At 49.8% G+C, this 26,550-nt stretch overlaps 1 protein-coding gene across 5 annotated transcripts in view; it reads left to right on the plus strand.

The window, feature by feature from the left end:
• Positions 1-26,550, plus strand: part of LOC146334133 (histone-lysine N-methyltransferase, H3 lysine-79 specific-like) — a 158,106-nt gene that overhangs the window by 11,436 nt on the left and 120,120 nt on the right. Inside the window, exon 1 of one of the 5 annotated variants that reach the window (XM_084825123.1) lies at positions 13,567-14,294. The exons of the other annotated variants lie outside the window; for them this stretch is intronic. The gene's annotated coding sequence lies outside the window, so the exon portion shown is untranslated. Of the gene's footprint in view, positions 1-13,566; positions 14,295-26,550 lie in introns of those variants that run through there. 5 annotated transcript variants of the gene reach the window in all.

Consider the following 26,550-nt stretch of genomic DNA (forward strand, 5'->3'; position numbering starts at 1 on the left):
AATCTAATACACTCCTCCCTTGATTTCTCACAGATTCTATATGCAGTTGTGTATTAAACAATTAAAACAAATCTAAAATCATTAAGCTTGCTAGGCTACATACAAAGCAAAAAGACAAAGCAAGAAAATAACCATAACTAACACAACAATGGGACAATGCACAACACATAGGATTTCAAATCTACTGTTACCTCAGTGTACAAATACATCTCACCAGTGACTTGCAGTAAAAGTTTACGCTTGCTTAGACCACTTTAAAATCTCATTCTCATTTCGACAGCATTGTTCTAGCACATGCAGCGTCTCTCAACAAACGTTCAGTTTAGCTTGTATTTTCTTCTTTGTGAAGTAACTCTTACTGGTACACACAGAAGGTTGAGCCTAAGCTGCAATACATGTTCAAACACATTAGCCAATACATGACCATACAGATGGTCCTCAGCCAACACTTGGTCTCTATTGCCAGTCACACACAGTTGTTGTATCTTGATTTTTAGACAGGAGAAGCTGCTGTTGTTTGTAGCTTTCAGGTGGCATATATGATAATCTGTCTAGCTGACCCGAAGGACAGGCATTTGATGACTAAGGGCGCAATCCTATGGGGATAGGCGGCTGCCTCTGAACTTGGGGATCGTTCCCTCCATGCTTCTCCTGCCCTGCATTTGTGGCTAGTGGGGCAGGAGGCTGCTGGACGACACATAGGATGTGTTTTAGCTTTTGTTCTAGCTTTTGTTAGTAGCAAAAAGTGTGGCTTTCACTGTATGTGAATACAGCTATAAGAACAAACTCTAAATCATGAAAATTGCCAACTTTCTAGGATGTGTCGTCCTGGCATTTCTGCCTTCCCCACCCCGGAACGCCCCGTTTTGGCTGCTCCATGCTCCTCTTCCGAGCGGGGAGCGCAGGGCTGTTCTGCGCTGCCTGTGAGGCAGCGCAGAAGGCAGGGCGGAGGTTGGTTCTCTGGGAACCAACCTCGGAGTGCGGGCTCCGAGGTCGGTTCCCAGAAAACCACATATCCTGTAGCCGTCTAGCCGCAGACTAGCGGCCATAGGATTGCTCCCTAAGAGGAGTAAAAAAGCTCACACTCTCACATGGCAAGAACAATAGCCACAAATACAGATATAAAGACATGTTCTCTAAAAGCAAAAACAAAGTTACTGAGTACATTAAACACATTATTCACATTTATGCAATGAGCTTGATCTAAAACATTGTGGCACCTTCACTGACTCGATCGATTCTACCCTTCTTATCTGTTGCTACAAGGCGGGGAAGAAGGACCATGAGCGCTACCGGTCGGCCGTCCGGGGAGTGCCACAAATGGTCAGCGTACTGAGGACAACCAGCCAGTCTCCACTTTTCTTTTTCAACATCTGGGCCTGATTTTGGAGTTGTGCCACATCTTCAAAAGTTACCATGGGAGAGTCTTGTATTGCTGGAAGGAATAAGGCAGTAGCCCTCGTGAGGGCAAAAAGTTCTGCTGCTTGAGCAGAAGTACAGTTAGGCAAAAGAATTTTTTCTGTTACAACATGGGAAGCGCAGACAGCATCTCTCTTCAGCGTTTCTTTGACAGGACCCATCCACAAAATAGACACAATCGACCTTAGTCAGTGGCTCATCTGACAAGTCTGGATGTGGCTTTGCTAGGTGCTCAGCCACTTCCAAACAATCATAAGGGATACTTTCAGAAGGATCAGGCAGCAAAGAAGCAGGATTTAGAGTGGCATAATGTTGCACTGTAACATGACTGCGAGAGAGAAGCAACATTTCATACCTGAAGAGGTGTGATTGAGGTAGGTGCTGAGTCCTTGTCTGAAGTAAAGAAGTTGCCACTGAGCGAGGTACACAAAGAGTTAAAGGAGAACTTAACACAGTATTTTCGGAGGCTCGGACAAGGAGGGCAGCAGCTGCAGCATCAAGAAAAGTACTGTAATATGTTACAGGTCGGTTCTTATTTCCATGCTTTTAGGGTAAGCACACTAAGAGCACAAGAATTTTTTTCATAACAGAAGAGAGTGAACGGAATAATTGGGAAGCCCAAGGTGTTTTAGAACAGTGCTTGGTTTGGAGCAATGGAGGCAGATTCAGCTTCGGAAGACCAGGGAAGTGGTTCAGGAACATCTAAGTATACTGTCAGGGAACGAAGACAGTGCAACGAAGTTTACACAAAAGGTCTCTGGTCAATAGAAAGAAAACTTCTTGGCTGTCTTAGCGGTTCTGAGGAGGAGGGGGATGTGTGAACTGTTTCCATCGACTGGCCAGGCCAGTGGGGACACTTAATTTTCTAATGCTCAACTTGGCTACAAAAAAAAATGGCAGCGATGCTAGAATGTTTTTCAAAAATGTCTTTAGATGATCTGTATGGTCTGCTGTAGTCTCACTTTTGTTTTGTTTACAATTGAAGATTTTTTTTAGCCTAATCAGTTTTCTGCAGACAAGTTCCAGGGATTATTCCTAGGCGTCTGATGCACGCTTGGTCTAAAGTATCAAGATCAGCTGGTTCTTGATTTGGCCAGTTCACTTGTTCTTTTAATCTAGCGTGCACTTCTTGGGGCAAAATAACTCTCATGAGCTGGTTCATACTAGCCTAATTAGGATTTTGACAAGTGATCACTGTTGGCAATTCTCTAAATTTCTGTGGCTTTCCTCTGATGTTTCAAAATTTGACCTGGTCTTTCAGTTTTTCTTGGGAGTCCTTAAGACTCTGCTCCCCGGGACTGGGGGACCTTTTTGACGTCTCAGCATACCAATCAAAGGATGCATTCTCCTTGACCCTGTGCCACCTTGGGCCTTGAGATTCCAAGGCTCCATTTAAATGCACCATTCTGTCAAATCAAAGGTCCCAACCAAGGGAAATTGTTTGGAAGGGTCAAGTTCCATTGGTCCAAAACGTGCGAGTCTTAGGTCCATAATTCCTGTCCATGTACATTGGGGCTGCGGAATTTCTTTGGAAGAATCCGACCCCATCCTCAGTTCACACAGGAGCACACAGGAAAACCATCAGGAGGTCTCCACAGTTTGCGAGAAAGGAAAGGCACTGCCAAATTCCGAGGTACAGTCAGAGACCGACTCCCACTGAATTGGAGGCACAATCAGTAACTCACCGTCTAGGGAGCTCATACCATGGCAGGGAGTGAAGGAAAGGTCGGGTCACGCGCTGCCATCTCCGTTCATTCAGGAATGATTTATTCAGGAGGTCTGTGCCTTGTCGGCCGACTCATACCATGGAGAGAAGGAGGAAAGCTCACTCACAGCGACTATAATTTGCCCTGGTCCTTTTTACCTCAATTCATACCAGGCAACTCTCATTCACCTGACGCCATATCCCACAGACCTCTCTAACCCCCCCCCCCCAAACAAACAAAAACAAAACAAAAACTCACCAAGTGCTTAAATTACTGACTGTCCCTTTAAAGGTGGCATCCCAGTAGCCGAGGCAGAATCATCCCACGGGCAGCCTCACACTGAGTCCCAGACTTAGAGATTCCAAAAGGTCTCTTACCTTGGTTCGCGCTTTTGGGATGTTCAGTGAATGGCGGTCCAAATTGGTTCGATTCTCCTCAGCATTTGGGATCCGAGTCACGGCACCAAATTGTCAAGGAAATATCCAAGGCAGGTTAGGTTGAACAGTCAGAAATGTATTAAAGCGTATCAACGGCCGTGGGAGAGACAGAAGAAACTGTGTCTCTCCCAAAAAAATGAAAACAGGACGCATTTATGCAGACTGAAAGTTGGAGAACAAAGAAAACACACTACGCGTGCTCAGAAACCAATTAGTACTCAGCAACATTCTTATCAGCACAGCGGCCTTCTTATCTTTACAGATGAGTTACTTTGGTGGATAGGAATTTCTTGCTAATGAGCAAGTTACAATTACCTTCTCATGGTCAGATATACACACACTCTCTCAATCCCGTCAGGCACCTTGGGTGGTTTCGTGAGCCAAACTACTTATAAGGCCTAGTTGGGCCTACCTTCACACTTGGCACCTATTTTTTTGCTCCTTCATTCTCCCCACACCCATGGTCCATTGTGTCAGGCACAATTCTTGGAGAAGGGGGCTCTTCAGTACAGCTAATTTGGCACCTACCCAAGCCAGCTTTTTGCTTTAGCACCCAGTAGTCTGTTCTTCTAGCTTCTAAATCCTCAATTGACCCACTGAATGCAATGTTCACTGGCCATGCTCAGGACACCATGCTGTTGCTTTTTTGGTTCTGTGCCAACCTTTTCCATTCAGTCTTCTCCACCCTATCACTTTTTTTTTTTTTTTTTTAGTTTTAGACATTCCTTACATCCCAGGCCATCCATTTCAAAATAATCCTACTTTTCCTGTTGTGGATGACTCATTCGTTGCAGATACTCCCTGTCCACACCCAAACAGTCTTTCCTGCATTCTGTTCCACCCTTTGACACTTCCACACCCCATAATCTCTGTCTGCAGTACTGCTCTACAGGCCTGTTTATCTGTTTCATGAGCGTGTTGGATTATTGAGTAATTAAAGGCTTCTTCCTCTTCCAACCTGGTGTTACACATCTCCTTCACCTGACATTTGGGCTTAATAATACTCCTTCAGAAAAGCTGTATTATGGAACAATTAATACTTTGTTATTGGGTGCACTACATAACTGATAGAGAGGGTTAGGTTCCTTCTGGGTCTTCAGCTCTAGGTAATGGTGTCTTTCTGTTCTAAAGAAATAGAAGATTGGCGATAAGGTTTTTCTTTGCTTTCTCTATCAAGGCCCGCACTTCTGGAATGGTTTTGGTTTGAGATGTGGAAGAACTTGTAATTTTACCAGTTAGTTTTTACAAATTTAGGGTCACTTTCTGGCTGGGTTGAGTGGGAGATCTGGGCTTTTCTCTGCTTAGAAAAAGAAATAAAATAGAAGTAGTGGTAGGAGAACGGAACGTGCATCTAAGTAGGGATGTTCTGCAAAACTGTATTCCTTTGTCAATTTTACATATGTGCAAATTCCTGTCTCTTAATTATTCTCCAGTAATGGTCCATGTTTGGTTATGGTACAGCACATCAGCAATGACACCTCATTTCATTTTTGTAATAGCACGTCTGCATAGTATTTTAAATATCCCACAAATCTGGCTGCTTCTTTCTTATGAATCATACTGTTTTGTGATGAAATGACGCCTGAGAAATGACAGTTGTGAAAGCATAACATGGAGTGCGTGTGAGAGTGAAGCTTCACAAAGTTGCCATACCATGCGTTCAGTGTCTCAGCTGGGGTGGAGGATTGCATTCTTGCCAGAGAATGAGAGTACTCTTTAAAAGTTGGCATGGAGCTGTTTGACTACTGTATTTCTGCACTGTGTGGTGTTTTTCCAGTTGTGCTTCATACCTTGCAGCATAAACAAGGCAGGGTAAATGCAATGAGACTGAGTGGTGTAATTTATGCTGTATTTCAGCTGTCGGTGTGAGCAGATAGGAATGGTAGTTTTCATGGAAAGATGGACAAACCCACTACATGTTAATGTTACGCTTGGCCTTATGTCATCTTGGGCTGTTGACAGTCTGGTTTCCAAAGCATCCTGCCTATTTAGGAGGGTGTGCTATTTTTGACTGTGCTGTGCTCCCAAGGAGCATGGGGCTTGCACCACACAGTGGTTGATGTGGCCTTTCCTGTTTGGGCACCTCCATGGCTGTGTGTGTGACATCAAGCATATAACCTAAGCATAGACGTTGGTAGACTGCAACTCCTGTCAGCCCTAGGCAACATAGCCAGTGGTGAGGGATGATGGGAGTTGTAGCCTGGCAACATCTGGAGGACCGCACTGTCCCACCCCTGAAATAAGGCATACAGTGAAGGGCCATAGCTCAGTGGTTGGCAGAATTTATCAGCTGGAGGGAGCGATCCTATGGGGATAGTCGGCAGCCTCCAAACTTGGAGGTGACCTCCTATCCAATGCACGGCAGGAGGAATGCAGAGGGGATCGTAGATGGCCAATTTGCAGGTAGACGGCCAATTTTTGCTGTCTAGCCGTGAGATATCAGAGCGCGGGGTGGGGAGGCTGGATGACACATAGGAAGTGTCGTACTGACACTTACAAACACCTCCCCAGGAACGCCCCCTTTGCCCCACTCCATGCTGCTCTTCCGAGTGCAGGGACAATCCATGCTGCCTACAAGGTGGTGGGGGAGGGTGTGGGGAGGTGGTTCTCTGGCAACTGACCAATCCTATGGCCTTCTAGCCGCTGTCTAGCGGCCATAGGATTGTGCCCTAACCCTACTTGCTAAGGATTGTGACCCACAAAATTCTTGCTGCACTGATGTAAACTCCCACCAACCTCTGCCAGCGAACTCCAAACATTCCCAATGGGGGATTGTATGCTCCAGCTGTTGTGTGACAACCAGCTACTAAGCTTGGACCAGTTTTACCATTTATGATAGTTCTGACCAAGGCACAGAGTGCAGCAGGCTTGCAGCTCCCCATTGGGCTTTTCTTCAATTAAGGAAGGCTGGGGAGCTTGCATTTTCAGGGGGTGCTGACCCACAGGCCTGGTAGAAGTGGCTTGTGGCTGCCACCTCCTCTGAGGCATCCTTGTATGAGGAGCCACCATTCTTATGTAAGAGAGGTGTGTTCCCCTGACACACAGTGGAGGATCCGTTTTTCTTCAATTTGCTAGCAAGTGTGACATAGACTGTGCATTCAGATTGCATTCATTTGTCTAGTGGTGTGCCCTTATTGGCTTTAAGGGTGTTGCATAAGACTACAAGACCAGCCCTGCTGGATCAGGTCAAAGATCCACCTAGGCTGCCTTCCTGTTTCTCACAGTAGGCACCCTAGGTGATCATCTTGGGAAATTCACAAGTAGGGCATGGCTATGACCTACCTCCTCTGCTGTAAGTCCTCCAGTAACTAGTATTCAGAGACACACTGATTCTGAAGGTGGATGTTCCATGTTTAGTCCCCTTCGAAAGCAATCCAAGCCCATGGTTGTCTCCATATCCTGTAGCAATGGGTCGGTTTGGACATAACTCTAAAGAATTCCGGCTTATCGTGAACGAGGCAGTATGCGGGAGCGGCTAAGTGGACCTTTGTCTTTGGTTTGCTTCTCATGATGCAGACTGGGAACTCTGGCTTGTCTCTCCCCCGACAAGCCAGAGTCATAAGCCACCAACAAACCATGGCTTATGACTCTGGCTTGTCGGGGGAGAGACAAGCCAGAGTTCTTGGTTCACGTGTCACGGTGAGCAAACTACAGGTGGAAGATCTGTGGTTTGTTTAGGTGATTGGGTAGTGTGCATAAATGATAACTCAGGGTTCCCCTGGGATCATGGCTTATAATTACATGCAAACCGGGCCAGTGAGTTCCATATACGCAAGTAATGTGTGATGTTATGTGTACCTCGTTCTGTCTGTCCTGAATCTACTGTCCTGACCCCAGCAGGGGAGCTTTTTCCATCTTGCATCCAAACAGTTACAAAAAGAGGGAACAAGCCAATCCACTGCAGTAGAGAACTGCAAAACTTTTTTGAAATTAATCCTCTTTGGACACCATGGTGTCTAGCCTACTAACGTTATATTGTAGTCAACTGTAGATTTTCTTTCTCTTCTCCCCTCACTGGCCTAGAAGCTACTTGGCACCAAGGGGATGAAGGGTCCATTGTGGTTTCAGAGCTTAGGCTCTTTGACATCAGCAGAGTGTCTCTTAGTTTCACTGCTCTGTTTGTCACTGGTTGTTCAAGCAGCAAAGTGGGAATTGCCTCTATATTCAGGCAGAGCTTGCCGGGGGTGGGGAATATTCCATGCAAGGGGCTGACTTCGGATTACTTGGCACTAGACGTGCTTAGCGTTGAGAGGGATATGTCAATTTCTTAGGCACCTGGGATGTTTCCTCCCTCTAAGCCCTATGTTAAGATTTTCTGCATTTTATTCAAAAATACAGTTTCTTCTAGCTCAGTTTCATTGTGAAGTGGGGTTTGTGTGCTAGTATTTATCCACCCTCCTGTCTGAGAACATTGCTGCCATATCAGAGATAATGGTGATCTTGTGGATGTATTTAAAGAAAAAAAATTGGTTGTTTACAGTGTGAGAAACGATGCTAGCCTGAATAATGGTTGATTCTAGTGCAGTGCAGGCAGCCCTGAGCTGAATGGCAGTGGGTCTTGAAGGGTGTGTTCACTGGAAGGTTTCTCCCGGCCCTACTAACCCAAGAGTGGTTAAAACCAAGAAGCAGATTATTAAACCATGCACTTTGTACTTGCCAAGTATGTATTCTGCCAGTGAATTATCAGGATGGTGCTGTGTGTGCGTGCGCATGCTGGAATTTCTCAGCGAGAAGTGGGGGGCAGGAGTGGGGGAGAAATCAAGTTTCTAGGCCATAAGAGTTGCCAAGCATGTGGGCAAATCTCCGAAGTCAAAGAGATGGTGGGTTAATATTTTCAGTGGTTTGGAGGTGGAGTTTCAAAGTCCATTCTCATCCAGAATGAGCTATGCAAAATAGCAAATGTGGAATATACAAAACAAGATTATGCATATTGCAACTTTGCTCTACACAGTATTTTAATCTTGGGGTTTTAAAAGTGCACACAGCCCTAGTTACCACTAATGTTTAATACTGGGCAGTGTTGAAGGGGCAAAATTTCAAACAAGCATGTGTTACCTTGCAACGGTTGTACATTTTGCTTGCAATGCACTCTGCCATGCCCTCATTTTAGAAGTTCATCTCCCCCACCGCTGAACCTAAAATTTAGGTATTCATGATTGTGTCCTATAATGATCTTGCTCCACTCAGCCAGAATTAGTTTGTCCCAGTTTCTGCTACTACTGCCTATCTCATCCAAGTACTTTCAGAGTTTGTGGTGCTGCGGAGTTCAGTTATTTATTTATTGCGTTTGTACCCCACACTTCCTCCAAGGCGCTCAGGATGGTGCCCATGGTTTCACTTTGCTCTCCTCTCCCCCAATCTTATCCTCACAATAAGCCTGTGAGGTGGGTTAGGCTGAGAGAGGGAGATTGCTCCAAGCTCACCTTGTGAGTTTTATGGTTGGGTGGGGATTTGTACCTGTGTCTCCCTGTCTGAGATGCTTGGACTGCTGTACCACACTGTCTCTCTTATTCCCCACTCCTCTTATTCTCCACTTCCATTAACATCTTCCCAAACCATGCTAAATGATGAGGCGCCCCTGTTGGTTCAAATAACCCATTGGGCCAAAGTTATTAGTGTTGCTGTTGTTGTTGTTCAGTTGTTCAGTCGTGTCCGACTCTTCGTGACCCCATGGACCATAGCACGTCAGGCCTTCCTGTCCTGCGCTCTCTCCCGGAGCATGCTCAAGTTCATATTCATTGCATCAGTGATGCTATCCAGCCATCTCATCCTCTGCCGCCCCCTTCTCCTTTTGCCTTCAATCTTTCCCAGCATCAGGGTCTTTTCCAGAGAGTTTTCTCTTCGCATTAGGTGGCCAAAATATTTGAGCTTCAGCTTCAGTCTCTGTCTTTCCAATGAGCACTCAGGGTTGATTTCCTTTAGGATGGACTGATCTGACCTCCTTGCAGTCCAGGGGACTCGTAAGAGTCTTCTTCAGCACCAATTAGTGGTGTTTAGGGCTTGTTAAAATTTAGCCACCCCGCACATGCATGCATGCACACACACCTGCACACAAAATCCTGTGTACTTGTGGTAATAAAACTGGGAGTACTGCAGACAGCTGGATTTGTATAATTGTTTAGCTGACAGAGCTAACAGCTTCATGATGTTGGTTGTTAAGAGCTTGGGAGGCTATGTGAACATGTGTATCCCCCCCCAAGCTAATTAAGGCGGTGGGAGGAGGGTGTCTTGGCATTCCAGATGCGACCCTCCCACTGGCTTTCATGTAAAACTGAACATGTGTGTCTCCCTCCCACATCCTAGTTTCCTGAAAAGGAACATGAAAGGTTTTTCTGATAAATCAGTAGTGAGTAGTTCAGCTTACCTTGGTAAGATGAATCTTGCAAGGTTGAATAATCCCCTCTAATTCCCCACCCCCTCCATGACTCAGAAAATATTTTTTGAAGTTGACCTATGACATTCATGACAACTGTCTTTGGAGAAGTGGCTTTTCATCTTTTTGGTGTCACTTCTCAAACACTTCCAGCATGTCTCCCCCTTTGCAAAGATGAGCTAGGGCATAACAACCCGCAGAGAGACTTTTTTTTTGGTTTCTTTCATCATTTGAACTGAAGGCCTATTTAAATGGTATATATGCATAGCTGGCATCTATTTCAGTCCTGGAGGACAGAAGTCCTCCAGAGACAAAATGGAGGATAATACATTCAGTGGCTCCTAGTCATGATGGCTATATATTATCTCCAGGATTGGAGGTGGTATGCCTCTTTATGTCAGGTGCTGGGGAACATGAGCAGGAGGGTGCGGTTGCACTCATGTCCTACTTATGGGCTTCCCACCGCCAGCTCCTTGGCCGCTGTGTGAACAGAATGCTGGACTTGACAAGCCTTTGGTTTGATTCATCATGGTTCTTAAATAGTCTGTTAGAATCATCATACAGGTATTCATACCTTGTCCCTTGAACTCCACGTGGCCTAGGATTCCAGTGCAGCTCAGAAAAGTGGTTTTCCAAGGTGTGCTTGCCTTCAGGGCAGTTCAGAGGTGCAAGCTGCAGGAGAGATGCAGATGCAAGCTGCAGGAGAGAGTGGCTGCATTTGAGAGTATGTTTTCAGGATTCATGGAGTGCTCCATTGATGATGCTCAACATGTCAGGATTCCTTTTATCCCCGCTGAACTTCAAATGCCAAATCAAACACAGACAAGTGACTTCAATCTACAGCTTTTAATCCATTACTTCAGTGGGTCATAAAGATGCAAATTCTCAGTTACCCTCAGTCTACAAAGGAAATGCTTTCAGGGGATCAAAAGATAGCTACGAAAGTTGCCCACCCACCATTTGAAGAAAGGCGGGCTTACTATCCTAACATAAGGGGTGGGGGGGGGAGATCTCCCTCTCTCTTGTGAGGCCTCTAAGCGCAGCTGTTCACGCCAGGCCAATCGGGCAGACCATCTAAGCTCTGGCCCAGCCATCTCTCTCGGCTCTGCGTCTGTGCCTGGCATCTAAGAATTCAGGCTCTCCAAGCCCGCCTCTCCTTGTTCGCTATCTCTCACGGAGGGGTGAAGAGGGGCTTCTCCAGCCAGCTGGGCCTTTGAAACCTGAGGAGTCTGCCTAGCCATGTCTGGACAAGCCTGGGAAACTTCCTCCCCCATGTCTTGCAGTTCTTCTTCAGAATCTGAACTACTTTGCCACTCCCTGCGCTCAGAGACAACCCTGACACAATGCTCCTAGGATATACCCAAGAATCCTCTCCAATGCACAGGTATTATTTGGCAGGCGTCAAGGTGGAAAGTTTTGAGAGATGCTGGTTTCTGGCATCCAAGAGTCATGTAGCACCATACAAACAAACAAAAGTGTTCTGGCTTGAGCTCCGGTTGGCTACAGCAGACAGGTGAAATTGGTTGAAATGTGCGTGGTGAGCCATCTGCTCTTCCACCCACCCACCTCCAAGTCACTCAGGAAATTTTATTTTCCAAAGCCCACCTTGATAGATAAGTGGATGAAATCTGGGAGCTTTCTGTAAAATTCCCACTTCAGTCCCTGAGCTATGGGTTGCCCAAGGCCATATAACTTTCTCAGAGCCTTGGTTCTCTCTCGTATCAGTTAAACAGTCAGGGTTGTTGCTTATGGCAGGTAATAATTGCTTCCAAGTGAACAAAAGCTCTACAAAAGTTGATTAATTTTTTCAAGGCCAAAAATGACTTACAGTCCCTGCATGTAGGAAATTCTTGCAGTTTCCTCATTGCAGTTGTCTGGTTATTAAGTGGGGCTTGTAGATTTGATCATAGTAGTCCAGGTCTGCACCGGTTACAAGTTTGTTCCCAAGCTCCATTGAAAGTGCTGGTTTTTGACCTTTTAACTAACACGCGCATGCCATACATGGGCCTAGGGATGTACGAAAGTCACTTACCTTTCGCAGATTATGTTGATGGTGGGGGGGGAGGTGTTCCGTCCCTCCCCCCCGGAATCCTGGACGGGGGGGAGGCGAGCCGTTCCTCCCCCCCGGAATCCTCCGCGGCCGTCTGTGCTCCACGGCATCTCTGTGGAGCAGCCAGCCAGGCCAGGCCAGAGCCATCCGCAGCCGGATTTCCAGCCGCGGAGGGCTCTGGGGAAACAAAAACAAAAACAAACCACATACGCAAATGGCGGCGGCTATGGCTGCCGCCATTTGCGTTCCTTATTTTTGCCGTCTTAATCTATGTAATTATTTAGGTAGACTAAGACGGCCCAAAATAAGGAACGCAAATGGCGGCGGCCATAGCTGCCGCCATTTGCGTACGCCATTTTTTTTTTTACCCAGACGTTTTAGGCTACATAAAAACTTACGTAGCCTATCATGTCTCTGTAAAAAAACAAACAACAAAAAAAAACCACTGCAAATGGCAGCGGCGGCGGCAGCTAGGGTTGGCAGAGAATTCCGCCACGGATCTCAGTGAAGCTGAATGCCAGTGCATTCGGCCCCCCGAACTTCGTGGCGGAACGGCCTGCCCCCCCCCGCCCCCCCGTGGATCCCCCCTGGGACGAGAATTACCTGGGGCGGATCTTCCGGGCGGCAGCGGCTCCGGCGGTGGCTCCGGCGGCTGGTCTTCTGACTGGCTGCTGTCGCCGCCATTTCCAGGCTTGTGGGGGGGGGAAAAAAAGACGTGATAGGCTATGTAAATCTTTATTTAGCCTATCATGGTTGGGGGTGGGTTTAAAAAAAACAAAAACGCATATGCAAATGGCAGCGGCTACGGCCGCCGCCATTTGCGTTCCTTCTTTTTGGCCGTCTTAATCTACGTAAATATTTACGTAGACTATGACGGCGAAAATCAAGGGGAACGTAAATAGCGTAGCGGGCGCTATTTGTGTCCCTTTTTCATTCACCGTTTTAGCCGAAGTAAATATTTACGTAGGCTAAAACGGGGAATCAAAAGGGGAAGCAAATGGCGCCCGCTACGTTATTTGCGTTCCCCTTGATTTTCGCCGTCATAGTCTACGTAAATATTTACACAGATTAAGACGGCCAAAAAGAAGGAACGCAAATGGCAGCAGCTGTAGCCGCCGCCATTTGCGTATGCGTTGTTTTTTGTTTTTGTTTTTTTACCCAGAGCCCTCCACGGCCGGAAGTCCGGCTGCGGACAGCTCGGGCTTGGCCGGGCCGGGCCTGGCCGGCTGCTCTGCGGAACAGCCGCAGAGCACAGCCGGCCGTTCGAGGATTCCGGGGGGGAGGAACGGAGTGCCTCCCCCCCCCGGCCAGGATTCCAGGGGGAGGGACGGAACTCCTCCCCCCCACCATCAACATAATCCGCGAAAGGTAAGTCACTTTCGTACATCCCTAGCGGCAGCCGGTCGGAAGACCAGCAGCCGCCGGAGCCGCTGCCGTCGCCCGGAAGATCCGCCCCAGGTAAGTCTCGTCCCGGGGGGGATCCGCGGGGTGGCAGGCCATTCCGCCACAGATTTCGGGGGGGGGGCAGAATGCACTGGCATTCGGCCTCACTGAGATCCGTGGCAGAATTCTCTGCCATCCCTACATGGGCCTGACATCAGGGTATTTGAAGAATAGTCTTACAGTCATTTGTGTGTGACCAAGCACAGTTAACAGTCTTGTGGGCAAATTTTGGTGGAGTTTATTTTGGAGGAGTTTATTTGTGAGGCAAGGAGGAGTAAACTGAAAGTGCTCAACAAGTTAAAAGTTAAAATACAGTTGTAGATGAATCTTAATGCATACTTACTGCTTTTAACATTGAGGGAATTTTGTTCCTGCGATCCTACTCCCTGTTTTTGCCCACTTCACATAGTTTGTAAAGCTTCTAGTTCACCTGAATGTTTGCCTGCATGTTTACTTGGGAGTCAGTCCTGTATTCAGTGGGATTTGCTCTTGTGTCAGTGTGCTTAGAATTTCAGCCTTGTATGTAGGAGCAAATCTGGGATGGGCTACTTGATACAGGAATAATTCACTGCTTTGTTCTATCTTCTCTCTTTAGTTTCAACCACAAACGTTCAGTTGGACCACAGTGTTGTGATGAGCCTTTTTGTTGCAGCTGGCTAAAGAGGACATGTTGTAAGCTGTACCCCTTCCCCCCACCTATGTTCATACACACATGCTCCCAATGATGAGGGAAATGTAAATTAGGTGACTGATAAGAGAGAGGCTGTGTATGAAGGCCCTGAAGCTGAGAAACTTGAGGCTGAAAAGAAAAAGTCCCGCTCATGTTAGTAACACAGTTGAATGGGCTTCATCTCTGAAAGCTGGAGGTAGGTACCAGGACTGAGAGAGCTACAGCTTTTAGTACCACAAAACATTTTATGTATGTGTACGCAATGAGCGAGTGTTGCTTCTTACATTTTTATTAAAGGTTAACCACAAAGATGAGTAAAGCACAGTGTTAACGACAACCCTGCAAGTAAAACCCTAAAACCCTGCAAGTAAAACCCTGCAAGTAAAATCCTGGGGGATTTTGTTGTGGTTTTAGGGGTGGGTAGCCTGCCTGATAGGCGGGAACGAGGGGGCATGTGTCCACCTGATGGAGGCAGTGGGGGGAGTGTTGGGGGCCAGAAGATACCGAGGCTGGGTGGCAGGCGCTGGCGGAGCGCTAGGGGCAGGCCATGCCAGGTAAGGTGAACAAGGGAGAGATGTGTAGTATCTGTCCCCTGCTCCGGGCCTGTCCAGAGCCAAAGGATGGCTGGGGGAGGCGTGACCCCATCTTCTGGCCTTCGTTTGCTGCTCTGCAATGCCAGGTCTGTTACCCAGAAAACCTCCCTCATCCATGACATGATCCTGGATGAGGGCGCAGACCTGGCATGTATTACGGAGACCTGGCTGGCCGAGGCTGCTGCTCCAACCCTTGCAGCCATGTGTCCAGCTGGATTTTTGTATGCACAGCAGCCGAGGGCTGGGGATCTGGGAGGGGGAGTGGCTGTTATCTACCGAGAGTCCTTGGTCTTCACCAGACCCACTCTCCGGGAGACCAAGGTTGCTGAGTGCATGTACTGGAGGTTGGGCCAAAGGGCCGTCTGGGGATTCTGCTCATGTACCGTCCTCCCCGCTGCACGACTGACTCCCTGGCTGAGGTGCTTGAGGTGGTCTCTGACGTGCGTGTACAGTCCCCTAACTTACTGGTGTTGGGGGACTTCAACGTACATTCGGAGGCCATCCTCACAGGAGCACCTCAGGACTTCATGGAGACCATGGCCTCCTGGGAGCTGCACCATATTCTAACTGGGCCCACCCACGTAGCCGGTCATGCACTAGACCTTGTGTTTGTTTCTGGAGAAGCGGGGAGTGATCTGGAAGTCGGGGGTATATCCACCACCCCCTTGTCATGGTCAGAGCACTCTTTGGCGACGCTGGACTTCTCGGTTCCACAACCCCTCCGCAGGGGTGGAGGACCCATTAAAATGGTCCGTCCCAGGCGTCTTATGGATCCGAATGGATTCCTGAACGCGCTTGGGGATTCTCTGGGGCACGCCAACGGCCCCTCGGTCGAGACCCTGGTGGGTGGCTGGAATGCCGCAATCACTGGGGCATTAGATCAGGTGGCTCCGAAACGCCCTCTCCCCCTGAACAGGGCTCGGACTGCACCATGGTTCAGTCCGCGGTTACGAGCTCTGAAACAGGAGGTGAGACGGCTAGAGCGCCGGTGGTGGAAGTCTCGCTCCAAAGACGATCAGACACGGGCTAGAGCTGTATCTTCAGCCTATCACGTGGCGGTGAAGGCAGCAAAAAAGGAATATTATGCTGCCTCCATCGCGTCTGCAGAGTGCTGTCCCAGGAGGCTGTTCCAAGTGGTCCGGAGCCTGGTCGGTCCTGTGGCTCCGGAACCACTGGAGCATTCTAAGGCCTCCTGTGAGGCCTTGGCAAGGCACTTTGCAGATAAAATTGATCAGATTAGGTGTGTTACTCTGCATGCTGTGGATACAGTTAGTGAGCAAGAGGCGGCCTGTGGCAAACCGGTTTTGTGGGATCGGTTCCAGCTTCTTCCTCCTGATGAAGTAGACAAGGTGCTTTCATCGGTACGGCTGACCACCTGCTTACTTGATCCTTGCCCATCTTGGCTCATTATGAGCTGCAGAGAGAGACTGGGTGAGGGGATCAAGGCGGTGGTGAACGCCTCCCTTGAGGAGGGAGTGATGCCATCAGCCCTCAAGGAGGCAGTGATGAGACCGCTCTTAAAGAAGCCGTCCTTGGATCCTCAAGTTTTGAACAACTTTCGCCCAGTCTCAAATCTGCCATTTTTGGGCAAGGTGATTGAGCGGGTGGTGGCGGTGCAGTTGAAGGCACACTTGGAAGAAACTGATTATCTAGACCCATTTCAGTCGGGCTTCAGGCCTGGGCATGGGACAGAAACGGCCTTGGTCGCCTTGGTAGATGATAGGAGGAGGGCTCTGGATAGGGGTGAATGCTCCTTCCTTGTTCTCCTCGACCTCTCAGCGGCTTTCGATACCGTTGACCACGGTATCCTTCTGGACCGCCTGGAGGGGTTGGGCATTGGGGACACCGTATTGCAGTGGTTCCGGTCCTTCCTCTCCGGCAGGTACCAGAGGGTAGCACTGGGAGAGGAGGTTTCGGACCCGTGGCCACTTACTTGTGGGGTGCCACAGGGTTCCATCCTCTCCCCGATGCTATTTAACATCTATGTGAAGCCGCTGGGGGCTATCATCAGGAGGTTTGGGGTGCAGTGTCATCAATATGCGGATGACACGCAGCTCTACCTCTCGTTCAAATCTTCATCAAGGTTGGCCGTGGAAACCCTGTCCAAATGTCTGGAGACGGTGAGTGGCTGGATGGGGAGGAATAGGCTGAAGCTGAACCCTGACAAGACCGAGGTACTTTTGGTGGGAGACAAGAGGAGGCTGGGGGATGTTGACCTGGTGTTGAATGGGGTACGGCTACCCTTGAAAGACCAGGTCTGCAGCCTGGGGGTCATTTTGGACTCCCAGCTGTCCATGGAGGCTCAGGTGTCAGCTGTGAGCCGGACAGCGCTGTATCAACTCCATCTACTACGGCGGCTGCCCCCCATCCTTCCCGACCATCTGCTCCCATCGGTAGTACATGCCCTGGTCTCCTCTCGTTTAGACTACTGTAATGCGCTCTACGTGGGGTTACCCTTGAAGATGGTTCGGAAACTGCAGCTGGTACAGAACGCGGCGGCTCGCCTGATTAAAGGCAGCCGCCGGCGAGATCACATCACTCCAGTGCTGAAGGAGTTGCACTGGTTACCAGTTGTTTTCCAGGCCCAATTCAAGGTGTTGGTTTTGACCTTTAAAACCCTATATGGTTCCAGCCCAGCCTATCTTAAGGAGCGCCTCCAGCAGCACCAGACAGGCCGCTTAACAAGATCAGCCTCGGATGGCCTTCTCTCTGTCCCATCAGCCAGGACAGCTAGACTGGTGGGGACGAGGGAGAGGGCCTTTTCTGTGGTGGCCCCCACTCTGTGGAACTCCCTCCCTAGGGAACTCCGTCATGCCCCCTCTTTAATGAGCTTCCGCCGTGCATTAAAAACGTGTTTGTTCAGGCAGGCATTTGGGGTGGGTTAGGGTATTTTAGAAAATGTTTTTATTGTAGAATTTTATTGTTTTAAACTGTTTTTATTGTATGTTGTACATCGCCCAGAGTGGCTGGGTGACCAGCCAGATGGGCGATTAATAAATTTAATAATAATAAATAAATAAAACCCACAATGTATGTGGGCAGACAGCCCAATTATCCCATGTTAGGCATTTTGGTGGTTTGTGGATCACCTGTAAGGAAGGCTGTGACGAATGAGCCAATTCTCTTATAATTGACACAAGGTTCCCTGTGTGTAAGACATTCTTGCATTTCCTAATTGCAGTTGTCTGGTTAAGTGGGGCTTGTAGAATTGATAATATTAGTCCAGGTCTGCACTGGTTACCACTTTGTTCCCAAGCTCCATTCAAAGTGCTGGTTTTTGATCTTTTAACATAACCACATGCACACGCGCCTGATACCATGGTATTTCGAGGATAGCCTACTCCCAGGAGAACTTGGTGGTATGTTTAGTTCATCTGGAGATGCCTTGCTTTGGGTGCTTCCTCCTTCAGAAGCGAAGTGGCTGACTGCTTGAAACTGAGAACATAAGAAGAGCCGTGCTGGATCAGACCAAGGGTCCATCTAGTCCAGCATTCTGTTCACACAATGGCCAACCAGCTGTCAACCGGGAACCCACAAGCAGGACACAAATGCAACAGCACCCTCCTGCCCATGTTCCCCAGCAACTGGTGTACATAGGCATACTGCCTCTGATACGGGAGCCAGCATATAGCTATCGGGGGGGGGTGCCTCCATGACAATGGAAAGAGAAGCCAATGATGGCTTACCCAGATTTTCAAGGAGCTGGCTTTGGTCCATGCAGGGCTCCACGAAAGAGTGCACCGCACATTCTAAGTCCCTTCACAGGAACATACTTTGGGGTGGGGTGGGGGGATTGGAGTGAACGTCATCAGACTGGCAGGGGCTGATGAACCAATGCGAGAGGCTCCCCCCCCCCATGTGAGAGGCTTCCCCTGTCCTTCCTTGTAGCTGACAAAGCTGGGAACGATCGAAGCGTCACATTAATTACTCCAAAGCAAACGTTAAAGAAACACAAGGATAGGAAACACAGGGACAGGAAACACCCCGTGACCACGGTTACGGTGAAAGGCACACCCCTGGGCAGGGCTAGTATACCTGAGGTAAATGTGGGGGTTGGGGCACACAACAACTACACTGCAGAAAACCAGACTTAAGGAAAAGAATTGGACTTAAAGTAGGCCCAGGAAATCTGGTTTTTCCACAAAAAGCTCCAGTGTGGCTGTAGGATGGCCACAACATCATGTGCCCCGAACAACCTTGAGACGGAACCAGCTCGCAGCAAATCGACCCCAGGACTAGTAGCCATTGATAGCCTTCTTTTGCAGGACCTTCTCCTCCAGGGCCTTCCCTAGCTATAATTGACAGGCGCACAAATTATAGTGTTCGTGATGCCATCTAAAATGTTGGTTTTCCGAAGCCAGGGAATATGTGGCCTTAGGACTACAACTCCAACATATATGACCATTGGCCATGCTGGCTGGGGCTGATTAGAGTTGAAGTCCAACAGCTGGAGAGCCACAGGCTCCCCACCCCTGTCCCTAACCCTTTGGTGGTGTCTGGTGGTTTGAAACATGTAGTTGGCAATGCCTTCTGTAAACTGGAATTGTCCCACTGTTCCTTCAAACTGTTTATTCAGTTTTATTTATTTCCTTCAGTTTTATTTTATTTTATTTATTTATTTTATTTACATGCGCCTTTGACCTGAGGATTTCCGGACGGAACAGGTTCATGTGGGTTTCATCATTAACCTACTTTCAGGCATGGCAGCTAGGTGGGCTTCGGGTCTCCTTCTCACTAATGACCCCCTGCTCAGGGACTATCAAGGTTTCATGACAGCAATGGCCTGTTTTTTCAATGACCCCCTGCACACGCAGACGGCTTCTCGTGAGATTCGCCACCTCAGGCAGGGCAAGGACTCAGTTTCCAGCTATGTGACAACTTTTTGCTTGCTGATGCAGGATTTACAGCGGAATGATGCCGTGCTGGTGGCTCAGTTTTTGGACGGTTTGAACGACGAGATCTTGGATGAGTTGGCGCGCATGCCCAGCCCGCCTACTTTGGAGGACCTCATCCAGACCTGCCTTCAGATAGATAGTCGGCTGGAGGGGCGCCGGCAGACCTGGCGGGGCTCCGGGGGCTGGGATTTCCCTCCTCCCATTCCCCCCCGTTTCCTGCCCCCTCCCCCACTCTCCGCCCCTGCGGTGGGGGTGGAGGAGACCCTGATGCAGCTGGGAGCTACCCGAGCCCCACTGCCGCCAGAGGAGCTTGAGCGCCGGCGAACTGAGCGCCGATGTTTTCGATGTGGAAAGCTGGGACATTTCGCCAAGACCTGCTGCGTTAGATCCTCAGCTCTTCTCCTTCTTCCTCCTCCTCGTCCCCAGGCCTGACTAGACTGCCCCCCAAGCTTGTTGGGGGCCTCCAGTGTGGGGGTCAGTTCCCCACCGGGTGGGTGCCTTCCCCAACCCCCCCACCCTCCCATCTGCTGTTGCATGTTCACCTCCGCTCCTCCCAGTGGGGTGGGGTGGAGGCCCTAGCTTTAGTGGACTCGGGGGCTACGACCAGTTTCATGGATGAGACTTCGCCCTCTTTCACAAGATTCCTACCCTGCCCCTTCCTGCCCCCTTGGCAGTGGAGACCATTGATGGGCGTCCTCTCTCTTCAGGCGCGGTGACCCGTATTACAGTTCCGCTCACTCTGCGCGCCCAGTCCCACGTTGAGCAGATTCAGTTTCACTTAGCCAAGGTTCCCTTATACCCAATTGTGTTGGGTGTTTCCTGGCTCTCTAAGCACAACCCTCAGATTTCTTGGGGGCTTCAGCAAGTGGAGTTTGCGTCTCCCTACCGCCGGGAGCATTGCCTCCCGGAGGAGGCGCCAGTCCCAGCCCAGGCCTTAACCCTGTCCTCTCCCTCCTTGTCTGCTTCTGGCAGTCCTTCAGCTACTGTCATCCTCCCAGAGAAGTATGCAGCTTTTCGGGATGTGTTTGACAAGGAGGAGGATGACCGGCTCCCCCCCCCCCGCCCTTTTGACTGTGCCATTAACCTTATTCCGGGGGCCACCATCCCCGCTGGCCGGCTGTATTCGATGTCGGAGCCGGAACTTCGAGCTCTGCGGGAGTTTTTGGACAAGAATCTCAAACGTGGCTTCATTTGCCCTTCTTCCTCCCCCGCCTTCGCCCCTACCTTCTTTGTGGCCAAGAGATCTGGAGACCTCCGCCCAGTGCACAATTTAAGAAATTTAAATTCGATCTCCATCCCGGATAAGTACCCTCTCCCCCTCATACCTGAGATGCTGTAGTGCCTGGGTCGAGCCAAGATTTTCACAAAGTTGGACCTGCGTGCCACCTACAATCTCATTCGCGTCCGGGAGGGGGATGAGTGGAAGACCTGTTTCAGCACCCGGTACGGAGCGTATGAATACCTAGTGATGCTGTTTGGGCTTGCCCGCCCCCCCCCCCCCCCCCACGTTTTCACGTTTTATGAATGCCATCTTCCGGGACTACTTGGACACTTTCCTCATTGTGTATCTTGATGATTTACTTATATTTTCTGAGGACCCCCACACCCATCAGTGTCATGTCTCCGCCATCCTCCAGCGCCTCCGCGAGAACCATCTTTATGCCAAGCTGGAGAAATGTGCATTTGATCTAACTTCTTTGGACTTCCTTGGCTACATTATCTCAGCTGACGGTATCAGGATGGATCCTGCAAAGGTCCAAGGTGTCCTCTTCTGGCAGGCTCCATCCACCAAGAAGGACTTGCAATGTTTTCTGGGCTTTGCTAATTTTTACAGAAAGTTCCTGCCCAGCTTTGCTCTGCTGACATCTCCTCTCACAGACTTCCTTAAGGGCAAGAAATCTCCTTTTCATTGGACGGCATCTGCCCAACAGGCTTTCGAGGAACTTAAGAGGCTTTTCAGTTCTGAGCTGATCCTGTTACATCCCAACCCCAGGAAGCCTTTGTAGTGCAAACTGATGCCTCTTACTTTGCGGTGAGGGTGGTGCTCTTTCAGGAGGGCAGTGGGTTGTAACCCTGCGCCTATCACTCCAGGAAGCTGAACATGTCTGAGAGGAATTATACCATCTGGGAGAAGGAACTGTTGGCCATCAAGTCCGCTTTGGAGACCTGGCATCATCTCCTGGAGGGGGCGCAGCACCCAGTCGAAGTTAGAACCGACCATCGCAACCTGGAACATCTTCAGACAGCCTGTGCCTTAAACCAGAGGCAGATTAGGTGGTCGCTTTTTTTTTCCTGGTTCCACCTTAAGATTTGCCATGTGAAGGCCTTCAACAACCTACAAGCAGATGCTCTTTCTCATAAGCCAGACCTCCAGCCAGGGGGTGAGGAAGATCCCCCCCCCTCTGATTCTTCCCCCCCAAAGCCTGGTGGCAGCTGCGGTGCCTCGTTCTTGGGAGGAGCTCCTTCTCTCTGCACAGGCTCAGGGTGCTTTTGTTCGCACAAAAGTGGAGGAATTGGGGCTAGCCTCTGCCCCCCCACTCTACCCCCTTCTCTTTGTGAGGTGGCCTGCTTTACCATTCTGGCCGGGTCTATGTGCCTTCTAGACCCCTCCGCGAGAAGGTTCTCCATCAGTGCCATGACTCCCCCACTGCTGGGCATTTTGGCGTTGCCAAGATCCTGCACGGAGCGACACGGGATTTTTGGTGGCCTTAGGTCTTGACTTCCTGACACACATGTCGCCACCTGCCCAACCTGCCAGCGGGCAGAGGCCCCCTCAGGCAAGCCCGCAGGCTTGCTTCACCCCCTGCCTACCCCCTCAGGACCTTGGAAACTGCTCTCCCTTGACTTCATCACTGACTTGCCTCGCTCACATGGTAAGACCACTATTCTGGTGGTGGTGGATTTGTTTTCTAAGATGGCCCATTTCATCCCCTGCTCTGGGTTACCCACAGCCAGGGAGACGGCGGAGCTGTTCTTGGAGCATGTTTTCCGGCTCCACGGATGGCCCGAGGGTCTCATTTTGGATAGGGGGGCCCAATTCACTGCCCATTTCTGGAGGGAGCTACTTGGGCTTCTCCATGTGACGCTCTGTCTTTTCTCCGCCCACCATCCACAGATGGACGGTCAGACCGAGCGCACCAATGCGACTCTGGAGCAGTATTTGCACTGTTATGTCAATTACCAGCAAGATGACTGGTTTTCCTTGCTGCCTCTTGGGGAATTTGTTTATAACAATGCCTGCCATGCTTTCCACCCACCAAATTCCATTTTTTGCCAATTTTGGTTACCACTCCAAGGCTTTCCCATCCACCCTAGCTCCCTCTTCAGTGCCAGCGGCCCATGACTTTTTAGAGGAGTTGCGAGTGGTACACCACCTCTTACGGGACTCCCTTGAGCAAGCGAAGACAGCCTACAAGGCCTCTGCGGACCGGCGGCGCCAGCCAGGTCCGTCTCTGCAACTGGGGGACTGGGTTTGGTTGTCCACCCAATACCTCCCTTTTCACTCGCCCGCAAGGAAGCTCACGCCTCGCTGCACGGGGCCTTTCCAGATTATGGCCCAGATTAACCCTGTTGCTTTTCGCCTGGCTCTCCCCCCATCCATGAAGATCCATCCTGTTTTTCATTGGTCCTTGTTGTCCCCCCTGGTTTCTGGCGACCCTCATCGCTCAGTCGGCTCCCCCCCGCCGCCAGTGCTTGTGGAGGGGGAGTTTGAGGTTGCGGAGATTCCCGCCTTTCTCGCGGCTGCCTGCAATATCTGGTGGACTGGAAGGGGTACGGGCCTTATGAGCGATCCTGGGAACCTGCGGAAAATGTGCATGCTCCATTGCTGCTGAGGTGCTTCCACCAGCTGTACCCCTACAAACCCGGGGCCCCAGGGGAGGAGCACGAGGGGGGGCCTCATGGGAGCGGGGATGATGTCAGGGTGGACACTGAGCCCATAGAATCCCAGAGTAGTTCTGATTCTGAGGTGGAGCAGCTGCTCCTGGGAGAGGAGCGCGCTCATCCTTCCCAGGGCCAACAGCTGACAGAGATTCCTCCCACCGGCATTCCTGACATAGATAGCAGTCCCTGGAGTAAGGGAGCGCAGGAAGAGGGCTTGCTGGACGCGCGACGCCGACGCAGGGAGCGGCGCCAAATGGAGGGCGCGGAAAGGAGGCGTAGTGCCCGGTCGGCACGCAAGCAACGGTTGCACCCAGAGGATCCAAGGGAAAAGGGGAGGGACTCTCCCTAGCCCATAAGTTCAGGGTCTGTCAGTGATTCTCCTTCAAACGGGGACCAACTGTTCCAACTGAGGGCATAGGTACTCTGCTGCTCATAGCTAGTCGCTAACAGTAGAGTTGTTAAGTTGTAAAAGAGGAATAAAGCTTTGAAAAGAATCCCTTTGTCTGTGTCTGGACTTGGCTACTGGATTAGACTGAAAGAGGCCACCAAGGAGCCCTTGACAGGTTCTTGGAATGAACCCGTCAGGCAATCTAGGGATAATTTCTTGAAGGGCCTAAACAACCCACACCCATAGAGAGTCCAACTTTGAATCATTTGTTGATAACTCGAGGCTACCTGGTCAAGGCCCATCAAGGTCAAGGGAAGGGCATACCCACACACACAAGGAGTTCCAGGCCACTGCTTTCGCATTGGCAACTCCACGCTGCACAAGTTCTGGCAGGGGGAAGTCCAGAAGTCGTAGGTCAAACCCAGCCTGCCATACACTGAGCTGGCGACAAACAGACACACACAATCCACAGCAACGAGAGTTCAAGTCTATGAAAAACCTCACAGTACTTTCCATGGCAAGTCCTTAACAATCCAAAGTTCCAGTCCATGTGCAGAGTGCCTCCAGAAGCTCAGACGACGATGGGTCCAAACAGAGAAGGCTTCGGGCAGTAAAGGCGAGATGTGCCTAGCAAAGGCTCTTCGCCTTGGCATCAGCTTAAAAGGGAAGGCGTGACCGTAGGACACCCCCTCCGGATCCCTGGACAGACGAGGGCCTTTAGCCTTTCAGCAAGGCCCGTGTCTAAACAGGGCGGCACTGCTCAGCCCTCCAGCAGTGACGCTTCAACCTGGGCGACCCTTCCGCAAACCCCGCCCCACCTGTGTCAGGTTCTCACCGACAGCTTCCAGCCTCCCTGCCTGCCAAGGCCAGACCAGCAGGCGGACAGGGAGTTGGGTGACTCCCCCTGGCTCTGCTCTGAGAGCACTGACAGAGAGAAGCTCACACAGACGCTGACATTCCAGAAACTGAATAGGCCCAAGCCCTTCCAGGCTACTTCTCATCAAATCCTGGCTATAACCTACAAGGCCCTGACACTCACCTTGACTGAACTATAGACCAGAGGTGCAGAACCAAATTGCCCCCCTCCCCTAGCCTCTCTGTGGGTCAGCTGACATCTTGTTAAGGGCATGGCCACACCTACTGTTCCACTCTTGTCTGTTTTGCCTTTCTTTGTGCTGATCCTCAGACTTCTTTGCCCCTCTCAGCATGGAGAAATGGACTAGGCTGGCACTGGAAGGCGCAGCCTCTCCTCCCAGTGCCAGCCACATGGCTTGCTTTGTGCATGGGGGTGGCACACACCGCTTTTCCCAGCACTGGCCCAGTCCTCTGCCACCTGCATTCCTCTTGTTCTCTCCAATCTCAGAGCGGGGATTCCTCCAGGAGGTGAGGCTTGGAGGCCAAGTTTCACCTCCTGGAGGACCCTAAGGAGGCTTTATGGGCCTGATGTTGAATTTCCATGTATTGCAAGCTGTAACACTTCAAACTGGTGTATAACGAAGTCGCTGTTCTTGTGAACAGTCACTGTACCTTTCTTGTATAGGTTTTACTTTGCATAGAAATGGAATGTTCCTACATCTTACATTTCATCCCCTTTTGGCCCCACTGTTTGCATACATTTCTCCCCCTCTGCATCGCCAATATGTGTATGTGTATGTGTGTGTGCATGTGCATATGTATTATAACTGAGGATAAAATTTCATGTATCTGTTAAGTCCATTAAGGTTTCTGCCACACACTGCTTTTCTGTGTGCGTGCGTGCATGCTTGCTGTAATGGATTGCCACAGCTACCCTCTGGAATTACACCATCATAAGTTTTTGCTTTTAAATGTTGGGGCAAATCATGTGAGTCACTTGAACTTCTTGGAGTGCAGTAAAGCAACGGAATGGCTGAAAATTATCTTGATTACGACTTGCTACCATCTCTGTGTACTGTGAATGGAATGGCCTACAGATTTGGAAAACTAGGACTAACATTAATTCCAAATGAGAAGCGGTATATAAATATTATAAATTGAATTGGGGTTTGGGAGATTAACCCCCCTCCCCCAGGTAGTAGATCATCCATCCTTCCCCAACCTGGTGCCCCCTCCAGATGTGTTGGATTTCAACTCCCATAATTTCCAGCCAGCATAGCCATTGGGAGTTGCCATTGTCCATGCTAGTTGGGAATGATGAGAATTGCAATCCAACACACCTGGAGGGTACCTGGTTGGGGGAGGCTGCAGTGGATTAAGCTTCTAATTCATTTGGGACAACTATGACGAAACCTTTAAAAGTCTTTATCTATTGAGCTCCCAAGAGGTGGCACCAATGAGCTGCTGATGTGACAGGGCAACAGTTTTTATGATAAGGAATGATTTTGTAGCTGAAAAAGTAGTTGTAAATATGCTGCTTCCCCCCACCCCGGCTCTCACTCTGATAGGAACTGGAGTTTAGGGGCAGGATGGATTGATTTACATCAAGGTGATTTAAATCAGTGATTTTAAGTTAGCAAGAGAAAAGGCCATTATGAAGTATGCTTTAATTTACACGGACATACATATCACATAAGGGGCCGCGGTGGCTTAGTGGTTAAGACGCTGAACTGCAGACTGGAAGGTCGGCAGGTCGGCAGTTCGAGACCCGAGTGCTGCGTGACGGAGTGAGCTCCCGTCTTCAGTCCCAGCTTCTGCCAACCTAGCAGTTCGAAAGCA

This window comes from Heloderma suspectum, chromosome W (genome assembly GCF_057233095.1).
Source record: "Heloderma suspectum isolate Gila_16-S chromosome W, 16-S_ref, whole genome shotgun sequence".
Classification (NCBI taxonomy): Eukaryota; Metazoa; Chordata; class Lepidosauria; order Squamata; family Helodermatidae; genus Heloderma; species Heloderma suspectum.